The following is a 23026-nucleotide window of genomic DNA, read 5'->3' as shown; positions in this document are numbered from 1 at the left end:
AGAAAGATGCTCGATCGTTAGGGAAACGCAAATGAAACCACAAGGAGATGGCACTTTGCACCCGCCGCGGAGGCTGAAATTACCAGGACGGACAATCACAAGTGTTGATAAGGATACGGAGAAATCAGAACCACCAGACACTGCCGACAGGAACATATGACAACTCACTGACTTTGAAAACCAGTTTGGCGGTTAAATGTTAAACATACAGCCCCCAGAGGACTTAGCGGCTCCTGTCATAGGTATCTACCCAAGAGAAATGAAAACATACGTCCACACAAAGATCTGCACACAAAGCTTCATTGCAACATTACTTGTAATAGCCTAAACGTATAAACGATCCAAATGTTCACCCAGTGATTAAAGGATACACAAATGGGGGGCCTTCATACAACAGAATACTATTCAGCAATAAAAAGGAATGAAGTCCAACACAGGCTACGATATGGATCAAACTCAAAAACACCATGCTAAGGGCCGTGCTCCCCACAGCCTCCCGCCCTATGACCTTTTGCATGGAGCTGCTGGGGAGGCTCCTGGAGCTGGGGTAGGAGCAGTGGTGAGCAGCTGCAGGCATCCTCGCTGTGTCCTCCTGGGGAAGAGATAGGGGGCAGGTTCCAACTTCCTGGGGCCCATCTGAGTTCAGCGACGGTCGGGAAGAATGCACTCAAAGGAGGAGCAGGGAAGAAGTAACTCTTCACCTGAGAAGTGTTCGCTTTGCCTCCGTTGTGAATTATTTTGTTGGGGAAGAGAATTAGCATCACATCACTCTATTCACAAAAGGAGAGGCGGATGACTCGTGACCCAGAACCATGAAACACAGAGCCTGAAAAAAAATGAACGCTGAAAGGAGGCTGGCAGGCTTCTCCACTGGACCGGCCTTTCTGGGCACCATGTTGCTTAAGGGAACAAGGCTATGACACATTTAAAGAAGATTCGGACCATCTGGCAGGATACAAAGGACATCATCTCTAGGGGAACAAGAAGATAACCTGATTCACTTAGAGAAGACAAAATAAGGTCCAGTTAGAGAAGGAAGCGCATCTACATTTCAGAACAACTCCACTGTATCTAGAAAGTTCCGGATGATTGCCAGTTGATGTGCCCTCTCTTGATATTCCCATCACCCTTTCAGCCAGTACTTGAGAAACTTTCTCTGGCATTATGTCATGAATTGCATTTCAGGCTCAGGAAATGTGATAAATGGTGACATTTGGTGGTTCTGTTTTCCGTATTTCTTCTCTATGATGCCTGCTGTGCGGCAGCTCAAATGGACATCCTAATTCAGCTCAGTATGCCTACTGCAGAATTTATTGTGTTTGTGGATTTTCCCCTTCCGTTTTATTTATTTTTTTTTAATTTTTTTTAACGTTTATTTATTTTTGAGACAGAGAGAGACAGAGCATGAACCGGGGAGGGTCACAGAGAGAGGGAGACACAGAATCTGAAACAGGCTCCAGGCTCTGAGCGGTCAGCACAGAGCCCGACGCGGGGCTCGAACCCACGGACCGTGAGATCATGACCTGAGCCGAAGTCGGACGCTTAACCGACCGAGCCACCCAGGCGCCCCCCCTTCTGTTTTATTTAAAACAAAACAGTTTTGGTGCTGTATTGTGACAGTCCTTGCAACGACAGTGAACAGGACAGGTCATTTGGGTATACTTCCCAGGTTTCTGACTGGAAACCTAAGCCAAACCATCTGGAATCTTCCCTAGCGTTAACGTATTCTCTGTGAGACCCAGCCTCCTTGTATGTAACAAGGAGATTAGACGAGGGCAGGGGTTCTCAAAGTGTGGTCTGGGGCGGTCCTTGAGACCCTTTCAAGGGCACTCAAGGTCACTGCTGTTTTTGTAATGCTAAGATATCATTTGCCTTTCCCACGGCTATTCTTTCATGAGTGCATAGAGAGAGGAATTTTCTGGAAGCCACATGATGTGTACTACTGTGACAGAAGAAACCAGGCACACCATAGATAAAACTCTCTTCCATAGGTTTATCTCAAACATACTTGATGAGGGAATTCATTGAGATACCTCTTCAGGCTAGTACTAACCCAAGCAGATGTCTTAGAGCTTCAAAAACTTACCACAAACCTGTAGAGTTTTTCCATGTCTGCTAAATTTTTGGTAGACAGACTCATAAGGAGCTTGTGAGCCTTTTCGTTTGTTTTAAATTCACCCAATTATATATGAAGGTCTATTTCAATGGAAAGAGAAAATTACCTGGGGGCTTATTTATAGGAAAAGGTAAAAAGAAAAGTGCTATTAATATAAATATACTTACCCCGGCACCTAGTATGCTAGTTGGCATCCAGTAATCACTCAGTAAATATTTCTCTAAATGAGTAGATGAATGAAGCAGGATTTACTCTTAAGTAAGCAGTTAATTCTTAGATGGTTTGAGAATTGCCTTTAATAGAAAAAAAAAACAAAAACTAATGATGACCACTAGCAAAATCCTCTTAACATTAAATGTCAGTTTAGGTTCTGCCAGGACACTGGGGAGTCTAAAGTCGCTCTTCATCTATTGGCCCTGAGGGGTCCTTTGTCCTAAGAGAAGCAAGAGCCACATCCTAGCAAAGGTCTTCCGAGTGGAGCTTGATGTGAATTTGGTCTCCCTTAGTTCCACTTAGAAGAGACCGGTTCTTTGATATTGTCACTGTCAGCTTTCCAAATAAGACAAATGCTCTCAGATGAAATATTCTCTTCTTTGGGGCACCAAAGATGATGTTAACTGGAGACGGCGGAGAAGGAAAGTTCAGGGAGTCGTGTGTATGGGAGAAACCCGGCTTCTTGCAACATAAAACCAATCACATATTGATGCTGTGTCTATGTGGTTTTTTAACGAGGTTATTTGTGTTGTAATGAGAAGTCAGTCTGTGCTGGAGTAGTGTTTAAGTATTTAGGTTTTTGCATAATAACGTGGCTTAATAGCTTTGTTTGCAACAACGTAGCATTCCTCATTTTATTTATGAGAACAATTCGTGGGCACAAGGAACCAGCAGCCAGCAAGGAAGCTGGGCTGTTCACCAGCTTCAGGTGGACTTTCTATCCCTGTCCTCCATTCTTTCTTTTCTTTTTTATCCTTTTCAGATTCACTTTCCATCTCCTGTTTGAGGATTCCCCAAACAACGTTATCTACAGCTCAGACCTTTGTTCTAAGCTCCAGACCCAATCACACGTGAGTCATTGCCACATGAGATTTTCCACTTCTGCATTTCCTCTTGTATTCCTCTCAAGGAAATGACTCTGCCATCGGCCGAATGGCCCGAATTGGATTCCCTTTCCCCACAAAAAGCAGCCACACTTTTTTGTCCGTTCTGTTTCTCTCATGCCTTTGTTTGTTGACTTAATGGTTGAAATGGGAACATTTATGTTACGTCTATTTTACAACTTTAAAAGACTAACAATGTTATATGCCAAAAATCATTAAATTGTGCACCTTTTTTCCAGTATAATTAACATGCAGTGTTACATTAGCTTCAGGTGTACAATATAGGGATTCAACAATTCTATACATTTCTCAGTGATCATCATAAGTGTACTCTTAATCCCCTTCACTAATTTCACCCATCCTCCTACCCACCTCCCCTCTGGTAACCATCAGTTTGTGCTCTATAGTTAAGAGTCTGTTTCTTGGTTTGTCTCTTTATTTCTTGACGTGTTTGTTTCTTAAAGTCCACAAGTGAGGAAATCATATGGTATTTATCTTTCTCTGACTTATTTCACTTAGCATCGTACTCTCTAGATCCATCCATATTGTTGCAAATGGCAAGATTTCATTATTTTATGGCTGAGTAATATTCCACTGGGTACACACACACACACACACACACACACACACACACACACACAACATCTTTATCCACTCATCATTCAAGGGACATTTGGACTGCTTTCATACCTTGGCTATTATAATGCTGCAATAAACATAGGCGTGCATATATCTTCTTGAATTAGTGTTTCCATTTTCTTGGAGTAAATACCCAGCATGGAATTACTGGATCAAACACTGATTCTATTTTTAATTTCTTAAAGAAGCTCCACACCGTTTTCTGCGGTGGTTGTGCCACTGGCATTCTTACCACCAGTGCACAAGGATTCCTTTTTCTCCACATTCTTGCCAACACTTGTTGTTTCTTGTGGGTTTTTTTCTATTAGCCATTCTTTTTTAAGTTTATTTGTTTTGACAGAGATGGAGACAGTACGAGTGGGGGAGGGGCGGAGAGAGAGGGAGAGAGAGAGAATCCCAAGCAGGCTCTGGGCTCCCAGAACAGAGCCCTACACAGGGCTCAAACTCACAAAACCATGAGATCATGACCCGAGCCAAAACCAAGAGTCAGACACTTAACCAGCTGAGCCACCCAGGGACCCCTATATCAGTCATTCTGACAAGTGTGCAGTGATATCTCATTGTGGTTTTGATTTGCATTTCCCTGGTGATTAGTGATACTAGATAATATCCTAGAAACATATAACCTCCGAAAACTAAATCGGAAAGAAACAGAAAATTTGAACAGACTGAATTCCAGCAATTAAATTGAAGGAGAAATCAAACAACCCCCAACAAACAAAAGTCCAAAACCAGATGGCTTCACAAGAGAATGCTACCAAACATTTAAATAAGAATTAATACTTATTCTTCTCAAACTATTACAAAAAAATAGAAGAGGAAAGAAAGCTTCCAAATTCATCCTTTGAGGCCAGCATCACCCTGATACCAAAACCAGATAAAGACAAGACAAAAAAAGAGAAAATTATAGGCCAATATTTCTGATGAGCATAGATGCATAAATTGCAACAAAATATTAGCAAACCAAATACAACAATACATTTTAAGAAATCACTTACCGTGATCAAGTGGGATTCATTCCTGGGTTGCAAGGTGGTTCAATATTTGCAAATCAATCAAGGTAATACACCACATTAATAAAAGAAAAGATAAGATCCACTTTACACCTAAAGACACCTTCAGATTGAAAGTAAGGGGATGGAGAACCATCTATCATGCTAATGGTCAACAGAAGAAAGCCAGAGTAGCCATACTTATATCAGACAATCTAGACTTTAAAATAAAGACTGTATCAAGATATGCAGAAGGGCATTATATCATAATCAAGGGGTCTATCCACCAGGAAGACCTAACAATTGTAAACATTTATGCACCAAATGTGGAGCACCCAAACATATAAATCAATTAATCACAAACATAAAGAAACTCATCGACAGTAATACCATAATAGTAGGAGACTTCAACACCCCACTCACAGCAATAGACAGATCATCTAATCAAAATATCAACAAGGAAACAATGGCTTTGAATGACATACTGGACCAGATGGACTTAACAGATATATTCAGAACATTTCATCCTAAAGCAGCAGAATATACATTCTTCTCCAGTGCACATGGAACGTTCTCCAGAATAGACCATATACTGGGACACAAATCAGCCCTAAGTAAGTACAAAAAGATCGAGATCATACCATGCATATTTTTAGGCCACAACGCTATGAAACTCAAAATCAACCACAAGAAAAAATTTGGAAAGGTAACAAATACTAGGGAGACTGAAGAATGAATGGGCTAACCAAGCAGTTAAAGAGGAAATTAAAAAGTACATGGAAGTCAATGAAAATGATAACACCATGACCCCAAACCTCTGGGACGCAGCAAAGGCAGTCATAGGAGGAAAGTATATAGCAATCCAGGCCTTCCTAAAGAAGGAAGAAAGATCTTAGATACACAACCTAACTTTACGCCTTAAGGAGCTGGAAAACGAACAGCAAAGAAAACCCAAAACTAGCAGAAGACAAGAAATAATAAAGATTAGAGAAGAAAATAATGCTATCAAAACCAAAAAAAACCAGTAGAACAGATCAATGAAACCAGAAGCTGGTTCTTTGAAAGAATTAACAAAATTGATAAACCACTAGCCAGTTTGATCAAGAAGAAAAAGGACCCAAATAAATAAAATCAAGAATGAAAAAGGAGAGATCACAACAAACACAGCAGAAATAAAAACAATAATAAGAGAATAGTATGAGCAATTATATGCCAATAAAATGGGCGATCTGGAAGAAATGGACAAATTCCTAGAAACATATACACTACCAAAATGGAAACAGTAAGAAATAGAAAATTTGAACAGACCCATGACCAGCAAGGAAATCGAATTTGTAACAGAAAATCTCACAAAAAACAAGAGTCCAAGGCCAGATGGCTTTCCAGGGGAATTCTACTAAACATTTAAGGAAGAATTAACATCTATTCTCTTGAAGGTGTTCCAAAAAATAGAAATGGAAGGAAAACTTCCAAACTCTTTCTATGAAGCCAGCATTACCTTGATTCCAAAACCAGAGACTCCACTAAAAAGGAGAACTATAGACCAATTTCCCTGATGAACATGGATGCAAAAATCCTCAACAAGATATTCGCCAACCAGATCCAACAATACATTAAAAAAATTATTCACTGCGACCAAGTGGGATTTATACCTGGGATGCAGGGCTGGTTCAATATCCACAAAACAATTAATGTGATTCATCACATCAATAAAAGAAAGGACAAGAACCATATGATCCCCTCAATAGATGCAGAGAAAGCATTTGACAAAATACAGCATCCTTTCTTGATAAAAACTCTCAAGAAGGTAGGGATAGAAGGAGCATACCTCGAGATCATAAAAGCCATATATGAACAACCCAATGCTAATCTCATCCTCAATGGGGAAAAACTGAGAGCTTTCCCCCTAAGGTCAGGAACAATACAGGGATGTCCACTCTCACCACTGTTATTCAACACACTATTGGAAGTCTTAGCCTCTGCAATCAGACAACACAAAGAAATAAAAGGCATCCAAATCAGCCAGGAGGAGGTCAAACTTTGACTCTTCACAGATGACATGATACTGTATATGGAAAATCCAAAGATTCCACCAAAAAACTTCTAGAATTGATTCATGAATTCAGCAAAATTTCAGGATATAAAATCAATGCACAGAAATTGGTTGCATTCCTATACACCAACAATGAAGTGACAGAAAGAGAAATCAAGGAATCGATCCCACTTACAGTTGCACACACACACACAAAAAAAAAAACCATAAAATACCTAGGAATCAATCCAACCAAAGAGGTGAAAAATCTATCCACTGAAAACTATAGAAAGCTTATGAAAGAAATTGAAGAAGACACACAAAATTGGAAAAAGATTCCATGCTCCTGGATAGGAAGAACAAATATTGTTAAAATGTCAAATACTACCCAAAGCAATCTACATATTCAATGCAATCCTTATCAAAATAACACCAGCATTCTTCACAGAGGTAGAACAAATAATCCTAGCATTTGTATGGAACCAGAAAAGACCCCAAATAGCCAAAGCAATCTTGAAAAAGAAAACCAAAGCAGGAGGCATCACAATCCCAGACTTCAAGCTATACTACAAAGCTGTAACCATCAAGACAGTATGGTACTGGCCCAGGAACAGACACTCAGATCAATGGAACAGAACAGAGAACCCAGAAATGGACCCACAAACGTATGGCCAACTAATCTTTGACAAAGCAGGAAAGAATATCCAATGGAATAAAGAGTCTCTTCAGCAAGTGGTGCTGGGAAAACTGGACAGCGACGTGCTGAAGAATGAACCTGGGCCACTTTCTTACACTATACACAAAAATAAACTCAAAATGGATGAAAGACCTCAATGTAAGACAGGAAGCCATCAAAATCCTCAAGGAGAAAGCAGGCAAAAACCTCTTTGATCTCGGCCGCAGCAACTTCTTATTCAACATGTCTCCGGAGGCAAGGGAAACAAAAGCAAAAATGAACTACTGGGACCTCATCAAAATAAAAAGCTTCTGCACAGCAAAGGAAACAATCAGCAAAACTAAAAGGCAACCAACAGAATGGGAGAACATATTTGCAAATGACATATCAGATAAAGGGTTAGTATCCAAAATCTATAAAGAACTTATCAAACTAGGGGCGCCTGGGTGGCTCTGTTGGTTAAGTGTCTGACTTTGGCTCACATCATGATCTCACGGTTTGTGAGTTCGAGCCCCGCGCTGGGCTCTGTGCTGTCAGCTCAGAGCCTGGAGCCTGCTTTGGATTCTGTGTCTCCTTCTTTCTTTGCCCCTCCCCCACTTGTGCTCGGTCTCTCTCTGTCTCTCAAAAATAAATAAATGTAAAAAAAAAAGAACTTATCAAACTCAACACCCAAAAAAACAAATAATCCAGTGAAGAAAAGGGCAAAAGACATGAATAGACACTTCTTCAAAGAAGACATCCAGATGGCCAACCAACACATGAAAAAATGCTAAACAATACTCATCATCAGGGAAATACAAACCAAAACCACAATGAGATACCACCTTATACCTGTCAGAATGGCTAACAGTAACAACTCAGGCAACAACAGATGTTAGTGAGGATGCAGAGAAAGAGGATCTCTTTTGCGTTGTTGGTGGGAATGCAAGCTGGTGCAGCCACTCTGGAAAACAGTATGGAGGTTCTGCAAAAAATTAAAAATAGAACTACCCTACAGCCCAGCAATTACACTACTAGGCAAATATCCACGGCATACAGGTGTGCTGTTTCGAAGGAACTCATGCACCCCCATGTTTATAGCAGCACTATCAACAATAGCCAAAGTATAGAAAGAGCCAAAATGTCCATCCATGGATGAATGGATAAAGAAGATACATATATATATACAATGGAGTATTACTCGGCAATCAAAAAGAATAAAATCCTGACATCTGCAACTACGTGGATGGAATTGGAGGGTATTATGCTAAGTGAAATTAGGCAGTCAGGAAAGACAAAAATCACATGACTTCATTCATATGAGGACTTTAAGAGACAAAACAGATAAACATGAGGGAAGGGAAACAAAAATAATATAAAAACAAGGAGGGGGACAAAACAGAAGAGACTCATAAATATGGAGAACAAACTGAGGGTTACAGGAGGAGTTGTGGGAGGGGGAATGGGCTAAATGGGTCAGGGGCACTAAGGAATCTACTCCTGAAATCACTGTTGCACTATATGCTAACTAATTTGGATGTAAATTTAAAAAAATAAAAAATGAAACAAGTTAAAAATTAAAAAAAAGAAAGAAACAAAGAAACAAAGAACCATACAATCCTTTCAACAGATGCAGAAAAAGCATTTGATAAAGTAACGTCCATTCATGATAACATCCCTCAACAAAGTAGGCTTAGAGGAAATGTACCTCAACATAATAAAGACCACATATGAAAATCCCACAACTAATATTATCCTCAGTGGGGAAAAACTGAGCTTTTCCTCTAGGGTCAAGAACAAGATAGTGACGCCCACTCTTAACACTTATTCAACACAGTACTGGAATCCGTAGCCACAACAATCAGACAAGAAAAAGAAATAAAAGGCATCCACATCAGTAAGGAACGGGTAAAACTGTCACTATTTGCAGATGATATGATACTGTATAGAAAACCCTAACGACTCCACCAAAAATCTCTCATGCCTTTGAATCCTTCATCACATTATCCCAGCCGCCTTTCCCTTGGTCCAGGGTTTCATCACTTTTCCCAAGACTGTGCCTACAGCTTTACCACTCTTAATGATTGCCTGAAGATTTTTTCATACCAAACCTGCAGAACCTGAATTTTCAGTGACAGAAAAAATGAGTCACATTGGGCAAAGGGGAACAGAATATGCCACCCCAAAATATGCCATGTGGCATACTGATTGTTTTAAAAATTAAAATCACTTAAGAAACAGCCAGTGCAAGAAGGATACTCTGACCCTTTCCTGTCCTCCCTGGAAGCAGGAAATAAATTTCCCATGTGAAAGCAGGGAAATTTCCCATCCAAAGCAGGCTCCAGGCTCTGAGCTGTCAGCACAGAGCCCGATGCAGGGCTCAAACTCACAGACCGTGAGATCATGACCTGAGCCGAAGTCGGACGCTTAACCGACTGAGCCACCCAGGCACCCCTAGAGTGACTTTTCTAAAACATAAATTTGATGGTCATTTCTGGCTTGTTTCCAGTTTGGGACCAGGACAAGTAAATCTGCTATGAGCACGTGTTCATGCTAGTTTGTGGGTTCACATGTGTACCTGTTTCTGTTGGAGTGAAGAAACCTAGGAGTGAAATGGCTAGATCATAGAGTAAACATGTCTTTACTAGAGAAATTTTAGTGCACTTACTTTGTAAGAGGCCTCTTCAGACCTTGCCAGGGGGAAATAAATCCTATTAACATTCTGGAATATTTTTAAAAATCCAAACTCTGAAATGCATTTAGACCCAAGAGTTTTGCATGAGGGGTTTAGAGTTGTAAATAAAATGTAAAGCAAGCACGTACACGGCAATCTGATTTCTTGGAGGTACGTGTGAAATTCCCATTTGTTTTCCAGTCCACCGCCCCGTCAGTGCTCATAAGGAATCTATATTTCTTAGTCCTCTCCCTCTTTCTGTTTGGGTTTATTTGTTGCCGTGTTCTTTGTCTGTGTTGGTTTGTAAGTACAAAACCCTAGAAGGAAGAGGTGCTAAAGTTCTTGGGTTGTGGATGACAATGACTAAGAATGGTCCTCAAAGGCTTCAAGGTTGGTGCTCAAACTTGGATGGGAAGGCCTCACACAGATTCCCATTCAGCAGGTAAGGAGCAGGTTTCCAAATGTGCCTTTTAGCAGCCACTCCGTGATTCTGATATGCTCGGCTATGCCCACACTTTGAGAAATACCACTCTTAAGGCAGTTTACAAGTATAACCAATATGGTCATTGTCCTTTGCCCAAGCCTAACATCCCTGATACAGAGTGTGCCTTTCCTAAAGGCAGTGTAGGACACTAAAGCCCATTATTTTAAACTTCGGACACTTTGAATGGAATCCTATTGTAATCAATTGGACCAAATATCAACATTATTATTTACAGTTCATTAAAATGAAATTCTTTTGTTACACAGCAGAGAGGAACACAGTACTCTCTTTGTGTACTGAGAGCCTCCCCAGGTTAGAAAAAAGTGAAGCAGAGGGAATTTTGAAAAAGCCCATTCTTAAAGCACTAAATAGTGATGCCTGGAGATGTTTTCATAACAAACCTGCAGAAACTGAATTTTCAACGACAGAGAAATGAGTGATGTTGGGTGAAGGGGAACAGAATATGCCACCCCAAAATATGCCATACTGATTATTTTTTTTTTTAACGTTTATTTATTTTTGAGACAGAGAGAGACAGAGCATGAACGGGGGAGGGTCAGAGAGAGAGGGAGACACAGAATCCAAAACAGGCTCCAGGCTCTGAGCGGTCAGCACAGAGCCCGATGTGGGACTCGAACTCATGGACCGTGAGATCATGACCTGAGCCGAAGTCGGACGCTTAACCGACTGAGCCACCCAGGTGCCCCAATACTGAATATTTTAAAGTGACTTAAGAAACAGCCAGTGCAAGAAGGATACTCTGACCCTCTTCTGTCCCCCATGGAAGCAGGAAATAAATCTCCCATGTGAAAGGTACCCTCTCTCTACCAGGAGGAAGAGAGATATCCTTATCACCAGAGATAGGGAATTTAGGGCCAAGAAGGCTATATACACAATTGTTGTTACTTCTTCATTAATTTACTAAGCCCTTTGTCTTGTAAAGCCATCACAAATTTATTTTTTCTTTTTCTAAGGGGTATATAAAAACTGTCTGCTTTAATCACTTCTTGGAGACTCAAATTTTTATGGGCTCCTGTATATATGAAATTAAATTTGTTCTTCTACTGTTAATCTGATTTCTGTCAACTTAATTATTAGCCAGCTGAAGAACCTAGAAGGGAAGAAGGGAAAAAATTTCCTTCCCTACACGGGTCATTGACTTTATGGAAAATTTTGTGAAAAATAAAGATGCTTTGTTGTGAACCATTTAAAAAACACGCATACAAACAAACAAAAAACCCACTATGCTAAGTGGAATAATCCAGTCACAAAAGACCACTTATTATATGATTCCATTCTTATGAAATATCCAGCCTAAGCAAATCTAGAGACAGACAGTAGATGAGTGGTTACCTAGGGCTGGAGAATGGGGGGATGGGGGGATTTCTTTTGAGGTGATGAAAATGTTCTAGAATTAAATTATGGTGGTAGCCGCACAACTCTGTAACTGTACAAAAACCACTGAATCGTATATTTTAAAAGGGTGAGTTTTGTGGTATGTGAATTATATCTCAATAATGCTTATTTTTAAAAATCAACTTTTTAAGGAAAAAAAAGCTTGTGTTTTAGCTAAGGAATTACAATCTAGCAAATGATAATGAGAATTCATTGTTGGGTCCTAGCACAGGTGATGATTCTTAATTTATGATTTATAGAAGTGTGACAATATTAGCATTTACCTTCCCAGAGCATAAATGATATCACTATCAATAGTTATTTGATATGGGGTGATTTTAATATCTAGTAATTTTTTGTGTCTCTTGAGCTGGAAGGTCTTACAACTTGGGGATTCCAGCAAGTCTGCATCTTACTGATAGAGAAAGGTAGGGAAATACTACAGTGGTTCATTCAGACCTGTCATGATAGCTAAGAAAAACAGGGAGGCAAGCAAAAGGTGGCTGTAAAGGCTGTAGTCGGCACCGTGCTTTGACAGACAGCGCCTCAGTGGTGTCGATGATAACGACTGCAGCTCTGTCCTAGGGTGTGGAAGTCCTCCGGGAAATATTCATGAGAAGAAGGACTGAAAGATGCATTTCTGGAGAAAAACATTCTCAGGTATTCAGTCACTCTTGTTCTGGCATACTCATCGTTAACTGTTGAGAAAATAAGACTATAAAACTTGTCTCCATTCTTGGAAGCAACCCGAGTTTTCTTCCTCCTCCTGGGTTTTCAACTGTAACTTCCTCTTTTCTCAATCGGCTGTTGAGCTAAATTCATTTACTTCAACAGGTTGCCCAGTGTGTTTTCCAGTCGCAATAAAGAGGCACATATATTGACCATGAGTGTCTGAGTAAGCAGGTGCCCCTGGCACATAATACAACCAAGTCCCCAAGCTGCGCTCACAACCAGAAAGAGAAATGGTATTGCTCATTGAAGCTGATGCCGGTAAGCTGGCTACTTGTAGGTCTCGCCTGCATTTTCAGATATTTTTAGATAGATATTTACATATTTTAGTTCTTCCCCCTCTACTCCAGGAAATAAGTGGCAGATTAGAAAGACGTTCAAGCCCCCAAGCCATCAATGGTTTGTCATTTGCCCTGTGAATCAGCAAGCAGACTGTGGAGACACAACACTTCTCTGGAAACCAGGCTTCCAAATGTAAGACAGGGAGGCAGATGGGGAAGGCCTAGAGTGTGTCAAAGTCAAAATCACTCAGGTCTTTGCTGAATCCCACCTACCACCAAAGACAAGGAGTACACTGAAAGGCACTTAATGCAAATAAGCTAAGCAGACTTTAACAGTCCTACAGAAATGGCAGTAGCAGCCTCCTTTTCCTGTGTATTCTATGAAGTCACTCCTCCCTGCATGTTAGTATCTGGGAGATACCAGAGCCTACACGGTAGGGATTAAGTGCATATATACAGATGCTGAGACCTTCCCAGCTCTCTCTCTCTCTCTCTCTCTGACTCTCAGAACTCAGACTCAGGCCTTTACCCCAGACAAGAGATCCATTGACTTTTCTGTGGAATCTGCTCCAGCCAAGAAGACAGGAGAGCAGGACAGCCAAGGGAGTTCCCGAACGCAACAACGCAGCTGGATGGCCCTTCTCTAAAGCTCAGCTACCATGCTCCATTCACATGCATAGATCTCTATCAAAGTCGGGGTTGATCTATGGTCGTCAGAAAACAATCACAGATTATCAGATAGCTGAGGAAAACCTCTAATAAGAAAGACAGAGGCCAAATCAAAAAAAAAAAAAAAAATAGAAAAAAAGGCAATTTAGAGAAAACAAAGTCTACATATAAAGGGAAAAATAAACTCCCAAAAGAGAAGCTATCACTAACAGCATAAGAGAGTTAAACAAGACACAAGAAAATATGCTATGTAAGAGTAACACTTGAAGGACAACAATAGCAAAGAATTCTTGAAAATGAAAAGCACGAAAAACAATGGGAGAACTGAAACATAAAGTTGAGGAAATATCCTATAAGGGAAGGCAAATAAAATAAAGAGATGGATCAAAGGAAATAAAAGACGAGAACATCAGGTCAGTCCGGTGGGTCCAACCCCCGAATACTAGGAAATACAGAAAGCAATCGAGACAAGAGAGGAGCCAGAATCGCCAGGGAAGTAATTCGAGGAAATTTATCAAAATCAAAGGTAATGCATGTGAAGATTAAAAGATATTACCAAAAATTCAAGAAAACAAAAGAACATCGCCCCAAGAAATACTGTCGCACAATTTCAGAACACCAGGAACAAGAGGAGATCCTACAGCCTTCCACGTGGGATGGAGAACAGGTTTCTTCAAAACCCCGGGCATCAGAATGATATCACATCTCTCAATAACACCACCAGGTGATAAAAGGTCACAGAGCAATGTCTTCAAAATCCGGATGGAAGAAGTATTCGCAACCCAAGCTAGTATATCCAGACAAAACATCACTCAAGTGTTAGGACGGGGTATAGACATTTTTGGACGTGCAAAAGTTTCGGGAAGTAAAAACCAATACCTCCCATGCACAAGTTTCAAGAAGGTATCAGAGAATCCTCCAACAAGCTGAGAGAATAAGCTGAGAAAGAGGAAATCAGGAAATATAAGAAACAGATAATCCTACAGCAGAGTAAGGGAATCCCGGAGACATTGGTGAAGAGAAATCCCAAGATGACAGCCATCACCCCCACGACAGAGTTCAGGTGGTCAAGAACAGAACAGGTTGGAAGGCAATGAGAGGACCTCTTTAGGAACACGAAACAGAACGCCTCAGGTCTCTAAATGTCTGAAGGGGAGATGTGATGGAACAATGTGGAGTTTCATGAGTGAAGTGACAGATGCATTAAAAAAATGAAATATCAAGTCTGGTTTAATTTCAGAGAAAACAAAAGTTGTGTCAACAAAGAAAAATACCTAAGGCTTAACATCAGAGGAAGAGTAAATGTGAACTCTACTATTTTTTTACGATTTTGCTATATTTCTAAAATCATTTCAAAAGACAAAGTAATAATGGTACACGTGGCATAGGGCAGCTGGGTGGCTCAGTAGGTTGAGCGGCTGACTTCGGCTCAGGTCATGATCTCGCGGTCCGTGAGTTCAAGCCCCGCGTCGGGCTCTGTGATGACAGCTCGGAACCCGGAGCCTGCTTCAGATTCCGTGTCTCCCTCTCTCTCTTCCCCTCCCCTGCTCATGCTCTGTCTCTCTCTGTATCTTAATAATAAATAAACGTTTAAATAATAATAATAATAATAATAATAATAATAATAATAATAGTACGTATGGCAGACTGTCTCTAAAATGGTCCCTGTGTTAGTCTGCTCAGGCTAACAGAACAAAATATCACAGACTGCATGGCTTAAACAACAGGTATTTATTTCTCTCTCACATGTCTAGAGGCCAGAAGTCCAAGACCAAGGTGCCATCAGGGTGGGTTTCTGGGGAGGGCTCTCTTCCTGGCTTGTAGACGGCATCTTCCTTCTGTGTCCTCACAGAGTGGAGAGAGGGAACTCTCTGGTGTCTGTTCCTCTTCTTATAAAAGTCCTGGGGCGCCTGGGTGGCTCAGTCGGTTAAGCATCCAACTTTGGCTCAGGTCATGATCTCACGGCTTGTGGGTTCGAGCCCCACGTCGGGCTCTGTGCTGACAGCTCAGAGCCTGTATCCTGCTTCCAATTCTGTGTCTCCCTCCCTCTCCCTACCTCTCTCTCCCTCTCCCTCCCTCTCTCTCTCTCTCTCTGTCTCTCTCTGCCTCTGTCCTGCTCGCACTGTCTCTCTCTCGAAAATAAACATTAAAAAGAATTTTCTTAAGTCCTATCACATTAGAGCCCCACCCTCACAACCTCATTTAACCTTAATCACCTCCCCAAAGACCCCCTCTCCAAATTCAGTCACATGCACGATTAGGGCCTCAACATATGAACGGGTAAGGGGAGAGGACGCCGTTTAGTCCATAACAGCCCACAATTACCCAGCCTCTAGACAGTCCCACCCTTGTGTGAGCCTGTGGCAGAGTCGACCGGTGTCCCCGTGATCCCCACCTTCTGGCGTTCACGTCCTGTGCGATCCCCTCCACTTGACCGTGGGTGGCACCTGTGTCTTGCTTCTGGCCCAGAGAACACCACAAAGGTGGCGGAACGAGTGCGATTACATCACGTCAGGATGGCAGCGGCCCGCCCGTCTTGCTGGACTCCCTCTCATCACTGGCTTCAAGGGAGCGAGCAGCCACGCTGGGGAGCCCCGTATGACAAGGACATGTGGGTGTCCCGGAGGAGCTAAGGGTGGCCTCCAGCAGGGAGCCAGCAAGAGACTGAGGCCTTCAGTCCTGCAACCACAAGGCACTGAGTTCTGCCAACAACCTGGATGAGCTGGGAAATGGATCCCTTCCTGGTCAAGCCTCGGAGGCAGCTCTGGCCGACTCCTTCATTGCGGCTCTGAGACCCTCCACAGAGGGCACAGCGCGGCCACCGCCAGACTCCTGACCCACAAAAACCCGGAGATGACAGATACGTTACAATTACGCAGCAGAAGATAACACAGACCCTTCCCGCTTCTGTCCTGCTCTCTCTTTCTTTCTCTGAGGGGAGGCACCTACCGCGTCGTGAGCTGCCTTCTGGAAAGGCCCAGGCAGCAAGGAGTCGACGCGTCCTGCTTGCAGCCACGTGAGGGAGTCTATAAACAAATGCCCCTCCCTCCCTGGGTTGAGGTGACCGCAGCCCCAGCCAGCAGCCTTCGTGGCGGTGTGGGAGTGAACCAAAGTCCCCGGTGAGCCACACCTGGGCTCCTGACCACAGACACGGCGAGATGATAACTGTCTGTGGGTTTAAGCAGCTAAGCGGTGAGGTCATCGGTCGTGCAGAAATCGACAACTAGTGCGTTCGACTGCACGGCTCAGCACGTACACAGTCCCGGTCCGCTAAACACGGAACTTAACGTGAACCTGACCAAAGCATAAGACACAGGATGGCAAAGCCAGGACCCGGGTGGAAGCCGTGGGGAGCGAGGAGAGCCCCCGCTTCTGCACAGGGAGGCCAGCACGGTGCCAAAGACGAGAAGACAAAGCAGAAATAGGCGGTAAAAGCAGACAGAGTGACGGCCTCTGAGGAAGGAGGAGAAGGGCCGGTGGAGAGGCTGAGCGCGGGGTAAAGTTCGACTCTTGAAACTTGGTGAACGCGCAACCTGGATAAAAACTAAAGCTTAACGAGACTTCCTCGCCACACAATTCAAATGTGCTTCTTCGTTTCTTTTTGTCTCATGTGAATTCCTTGTTCTGACTTCCACAGAGTGGAAAGATTTGGGCGGCTTTCCTCTGATAAATTTTCCTTTTGTTCTGACCCGTGAGGGTTCGTTCAATCTTTTCTAGTTTTTACCACCTCAAACTTTCTCTCTCTGTATCAAAGCTTCTGTTTCCTTAAACCCCATATCCTTTCATCTTTTTTCCTTTCCTCTGGCTCTGTGTGTGCGCTTGTGCGCGTGTATATGTGCTCGGATCTTCTTTGTGCGTGTGTGCACTTGTGTGTGTGTGTGTGTATGGGCTCATGCGTGCTTTGTGTGTGTGCACGTGTGTGTATATGTGCTTGTGAGTGTGCATGAACGTGCACTTGCGTGTGCACACGTGCTTGTGCGTGTGTTTGTGCACATGTGCACTGTGTGCACGTGTGCATGCTTGTGCATGTGTATATGTTCTCGTGCGTGCTTTGTACATGTGTGCACTTGTGTGTGAACATGTGTGCGCTTGTACATGTGTATATGTGCTCGTGCGTGCACTTGTGCGTGTGTGCACTTGTGCATATGCGTGCACGTGTGTTCCACACTGGGTCCTTTCCAGTTTTTCCTTTTTTTCCTAATGAAATAGGAGGTCCCACCATTGGATTTGTTGAGTCTCCACATCCAGCCAGGGCTTGACACACAGAAGGTACTCAATACCTGTTAGGTAAATGAATGAGCCTCCCAACTGAGCATAGAATCCAGTAAAGAGGCCTGGAAAGTTCTAGAGCTGGTGAAGCTGAAAGACAAGGGGTGAGGGGAAGCCCTTGGCTGAGAGATCCACTTGAGCCCTCGTGGGTGACAGTGGCTGGGTGGCTCAGAGGCCAGCCCCACGACGCAAACCAGGTAGCAACGAGCTAATGGCCAGGAGAGCAGACAAGCAGCCAGGATATGTCATGCTCAACACCAGCCAGGCGTCAGCTCTGCAGTGCCAGTCGGTACTCGTCACCAAAGACGGGATCCACTCCCCCAAAACAAACAAAGAGCAAGCCAGGGCAATGGGGGGAGGCCAGGGAAGCGGAGGGAGGAGCCTCCAGAATGACAGGCCTTGACTGCTGCTTAGGGTGGTACTGTTGACCAAAGCCAAGTCAAGGAAACTCTCCCCAGCAAGCCAGGCAAGCTCCTGTCCATTTGGGGCCTCGGACTGCCAGGAATCGGTGACTCTCTTCTTGATGAGTTCTGAGGTTCATAGCCTGAAGAGAACTATTTAATTTCAGAGAGTGGCAAGGGACCCCAGAAATCCTCTCTCTAGTCCAGAGCCTTTCAAATTATTTATGGTCTGCCTGTCCCTCTAAAAACCAGCTCCAGGGATGCAGAGACCTTGTCTGTTCTTGCTCCTCATTGATTCCCGAGCACCACACGCTGCCAGGAAAAGAACAGGTGCCCAGTAAATACTGAACGAACGAACAAATGAGATCTCTGAGAGCTTGTGATGGGTTAATTTTATGTATCAGCTTGACCAGCCACAGGTACCCAAATCAAACATTATTTCGGGGTGTGTCTTTGACGGTGTTTCTAGAGGAGATGAACACTTGAATCTGTGGACTCAATAAAGTAAACAGCCCTGCCCCGTGTCCAATGGGCATCACCCAATCTGTTGAGAGCCTGAATAAAACAAAAGGGAGGGGAAAGAGAAATCCACCCCTTTCTTCCTGCCTCATTGTTTGAGCTGGAACATCTCATCTTCCCTGGCCCCTGGACTGCACATCATACCATCAGCTCCTCTGGTTGTCAGACCTTCCGGCTTGGACTGATTACAGCACCGGCTTTCCCGGGTCTCCAACTTACAGATGGCAGACTGGGACTTCCCAGCCTCTGTAATTGCATGAGACAATCCTTGTAATAAATCTCTCTCCCTCTCTCTCTCTCTCTCTCTCTCTCTCTCTCTCTAATATACATATAGATGATAGATACAGGTGGGTGTGTATGTTATGTGTGCATATATGTACTGGTTCTGTTTCTCTGATGAACCTAGAGAAATTAATCTAATACCAACCAATCTGTGTTTGTCGGCAGGAATCCTGGCTGGATATTTTGAGTTTTGGAGAAGGCTGTTATGTTTTTTTTAATGTGTATTTATTTTGAGAGAGAGAGAGAGTGTGTGTGTGTGTGTGTGAATGTGTGTGTGTGTGCATGAGTGGGGGAGCAGGGGAGACGGAGAGAAAGAATCCCAAGCAGGTTCTGCACTGTCAGCACAGAGCCCAGTGCAGGGCTCAGACTCATGAACCATGAGATCATGACCAGAGTCAAAGTCAAGAGTCAGATGCTTAACCGAATGAGCCACCCAGGCGCCCTAAGACCGTCACCTTAACAATTTTTGACGAGAAGAGACTAACTCAAGCATTCCACTACTCCATCTGCATGGGATCAGATGTTGGGGGACAGCACAGGCTGCAAGGTGACCACCCCTAACCCTGAACTACCTCCAGCTGAAGCCCCAGGGTCTCCGGGGTGATGGCACGCCTGGTCTTGCCTCCACGGCTACGGAAGAATCTCTCTGTTTGCTCTCTGCTGGCTGAAACTGTACTCCACTTGTTAGGATCCATTATGTGTGCACCAGCTTGAGATGACCTCCCTTATGAAAAATGATCCAACTCCTGTGATGCCAGACCCCAAGAGAGAGAGTTTTCAGGAGAGAAAAAAAAAAAGCTGGCAAACAGCTGAGTGCCCTTTGAGATAGTACAGCGGGTTCACATAGAGCACATTTTTATTTTTTACTTTGAGGGACGGAGACAGATGGAGAGCATGTGAGCAGGGGAGGGGCAGAGAGAGAGGGAGAGAGACAGAGAATACCAAGCAGGCTCCACACTGTCAGCACAGCGCCCAATGCGGGGCTCAAACCCACGAGCCGTGAGATCATGACCTGGGCCAAAACCAAGAGTCGGACACTGAACCGACTGAGCCACCCAGGCGCCCCTCCAGCACACTTTTAGGACTGAACAGGAAGTAGATGTGTCCCCTCCTTTCCACATTGTGCCATGAGCCTGTGTATCATCTATTTAGGTGATAAATACACTCGGTACAGCTACCTAACTAGCCTGGGTTTATAAAAATAGGAGATTTTAATGCAATAATCCACTCTCGTCGGAGGCTCTAAATAGGATAATAATAGCTACAGTTTATTGAGCACATACTAAGTGCCAGGAACTGTGTTGGGTATGTTTACCCTGTATGGTTATCTCCAAATCTCACTGCAAGAAAGGTAACCCCACGACTGCGATTAATGAAGGATGGAACCGAGATTTCAGTGAAGTTGAGTATTTTTACCCAGATCTCAGTGCCCGCATGTGGCAGAACTGGAATTCAAACCCAGGGCAAGAGGTGTGACCTGAGAGACAGACTACGGGGTCTGGATCCTGGATGGGTCACAAACAGGCGATGTGCCCAAAGGGAGCTCCTGGACCTCCCGGCTCCCACCCCACATTCATAAGGAGGAGATAAGAACGAGACCCCCTCAGAGGGCTGTCCCAGGATGCAGGAGGTAAGACAAAAATAGCACTTAGAAGACTTTCGCAGGTACAAAGCAAATTCTCCATAAATGGTAACCACCGTAATTAAAATACAGTGCTGCCCTTTAACACACACACACACACACACACACACACACACTTAACACCATTCACAGCTTATCTGCAAAATGCAGTCAGGCCTTCATTAACACGCAGGCTGTACTCATCTAATCATTATCCGTGACCCAAGTCTAGCGATGAAGCAAATGAATGCTTTATACCTTAAAACAGCTACACAGTAAAGATAGCTGCTCTTAGAAATAACACCGAAAATAACAAAATCTACCATTTATTGGACACACAAGCTTCTTTCCACACATCCTTCCTTGGCTTCTAGAGGAGACAATATTTCACACCAATGGCTCCCACCTCAGGAGTACGTTTTGTGCTCTAAGTACTTGCTCAGGATACAGAGCTCTCTCCAGACCAGTGTTTTTCAACAGAAATATACACAAGCCACATATGGAATCTTAAATTTTCTAGTAGCCATGTTTAAAGAGGTTAAAAAAAAGAACAAGTGATATCAACTTCAATAAAACATTCTATTTAGTCCATTATGTCCATTATCGGTCCAGCATTGAATCAATGTAAAAAATTATTAATGACAGGGCTGCCTGGGTGGCTCAGTCAGTTAAGCGTCTAACTTCAGCTCAGGTCACGATCTCAAGGTTTGTGAGTTTGGGTCCTGCGTCGGGTTCTTTGCTGACAGCTCAGAGCCTGGAGCCTGCTTCGGATTCTGTGTCTCCCTCTCTCTCTGCCCCTCCCCTGCTCGCACTCTGCCTCTGTCTCTCAAAAAATAAACATTAAAAAAATGTACTGATGACATATTTTACTTTTGTTAACACTCTTTGAGATCAGTGTTCTACACTTCCAGGACATCTCGACAAGGCCCAACCACGTATCAAGTGCTCGACAGTCAGAAGTGGCTGGTGGCTACCAGGGCACGGCTCAAAGGGCCCACGAGGACAGGCAGGGACTCTGTCATGTTTACTGTTGTGACCACAGGGCCCAACACAAGGTCATTACAGAGCACAGTATACACAAGGAGCTCAATAATTACGTGCTGCGTGACTGGATGGACAAATGAATGGGATTCTACACGCACAGCAGAATTTAAGAAACACAACAGATGATCACAGGGGAAGGGAAGGAGGAAGAAACTAAGATCAAAAGAGAGAGGGAGGCAAACCATAAGAGACTCTTAACAACAGAGAACAAACTGAGGGTTGTTGGGTTGTTGGGAGGGGTGTTCGGTGGGGGGACGGGCTAAATGGGGGACGGGCATTCAGGAGGGCGCTTGTTGGGATGAGCCCTGGGTGTCATATGTCAGCGATGAATCCCTGGGTTCTATTTCTGAACCTAATAACTACACCGTATGTGAACTAACTTGAATTTAAATAAATTCAAAAATTAAAAAAAACAAAAAATACTAAAACGTAATATAAAAATATATTAAAATATTAAATAAATAATTAAGTGAATGAGATGCAGAGTTCACACGAAATCTTAAAGGTCCGGTCACACTTGTGACACAGGCCCACGTGGATCAGCAGCCACATGGTGACCCAGAGAGTGTGCCACGCCATTCTGTCACCGTGACTTGTGTTTCTAAACAGAAAGGTAACACGCTTCAGCCTAAACGGTAAAACTGTTTACCAAAAACGTGCTAGAGAGTGACCTGGCAGTTCTTTTCAACGGATGTCGCGTCTTCCAGTCTTGGAAGGCTGGGGGACGGGCGGGGGGAGGCCAGGGCATGGGAAGGACCAGACCCTGACCCCTCCTTCCTCCAGCTGGCGGGGCCACAGGCAAATTACTGCGCCTTTTTGAGTCTCAGCTTCCTCATCTGTGAAACCTCTTTAGGCTGCTCTGATGCTTAAATAAAGGAATCCAAGTAAGGCCCTCGGAGCAGGGAGTGACACAGGGTGACACTATGCGGGGGGGGGGGGGGGGGGGGGGGGCAGCTTGGGTTCTTTATCTTCCCACCTCCAAGACCCCACACCTGCTCTCCCTCTCCCTCTGCTGCAGATGAGAACTTGGGGCCCGGGCAGGGCCATGGCCTCCAGACAAGCAGTGTCCTCTCTGCTGCAGATGAGAACTTGGGGCCCGGGCAGCCACCGTGGCCTCCCAGCCGAGT

General features: G+C 43.7%; 1 pseudogene; it reads left to right on the top strand.

Moving 5' to 3' along the window:
• The first annotated feature begins 445 nt into the window (after positions 1 to 445).
• LOC132695436 (nucleotide triphosphate diphosphatase NUDT15 pseudogene) lies at positions 446 to 975 on the top strand (annotated as a pseudogene).
• The last annotated feature ends 22051 nt before the right edge of the window (positions 976 to 23026 follow it).

Source organism: Panthera onca, chromosome B4, assembly GCF_046562875.1.
Source record: "Panthera onca isolate mPanOnc1 chromosome B4, mPanOnc1 haplotype 2, whole genome shotgun sequence".
NCBI lineage: Eukaryota > Metazoa > Chordata > Mammalia > Carnivora > Felidae > Panthera > Panthera onca.
Note: the sequence above shows the minus strand (reverse complement) of the source record. Positions and strands in the feature narration are given on the sequence as shown.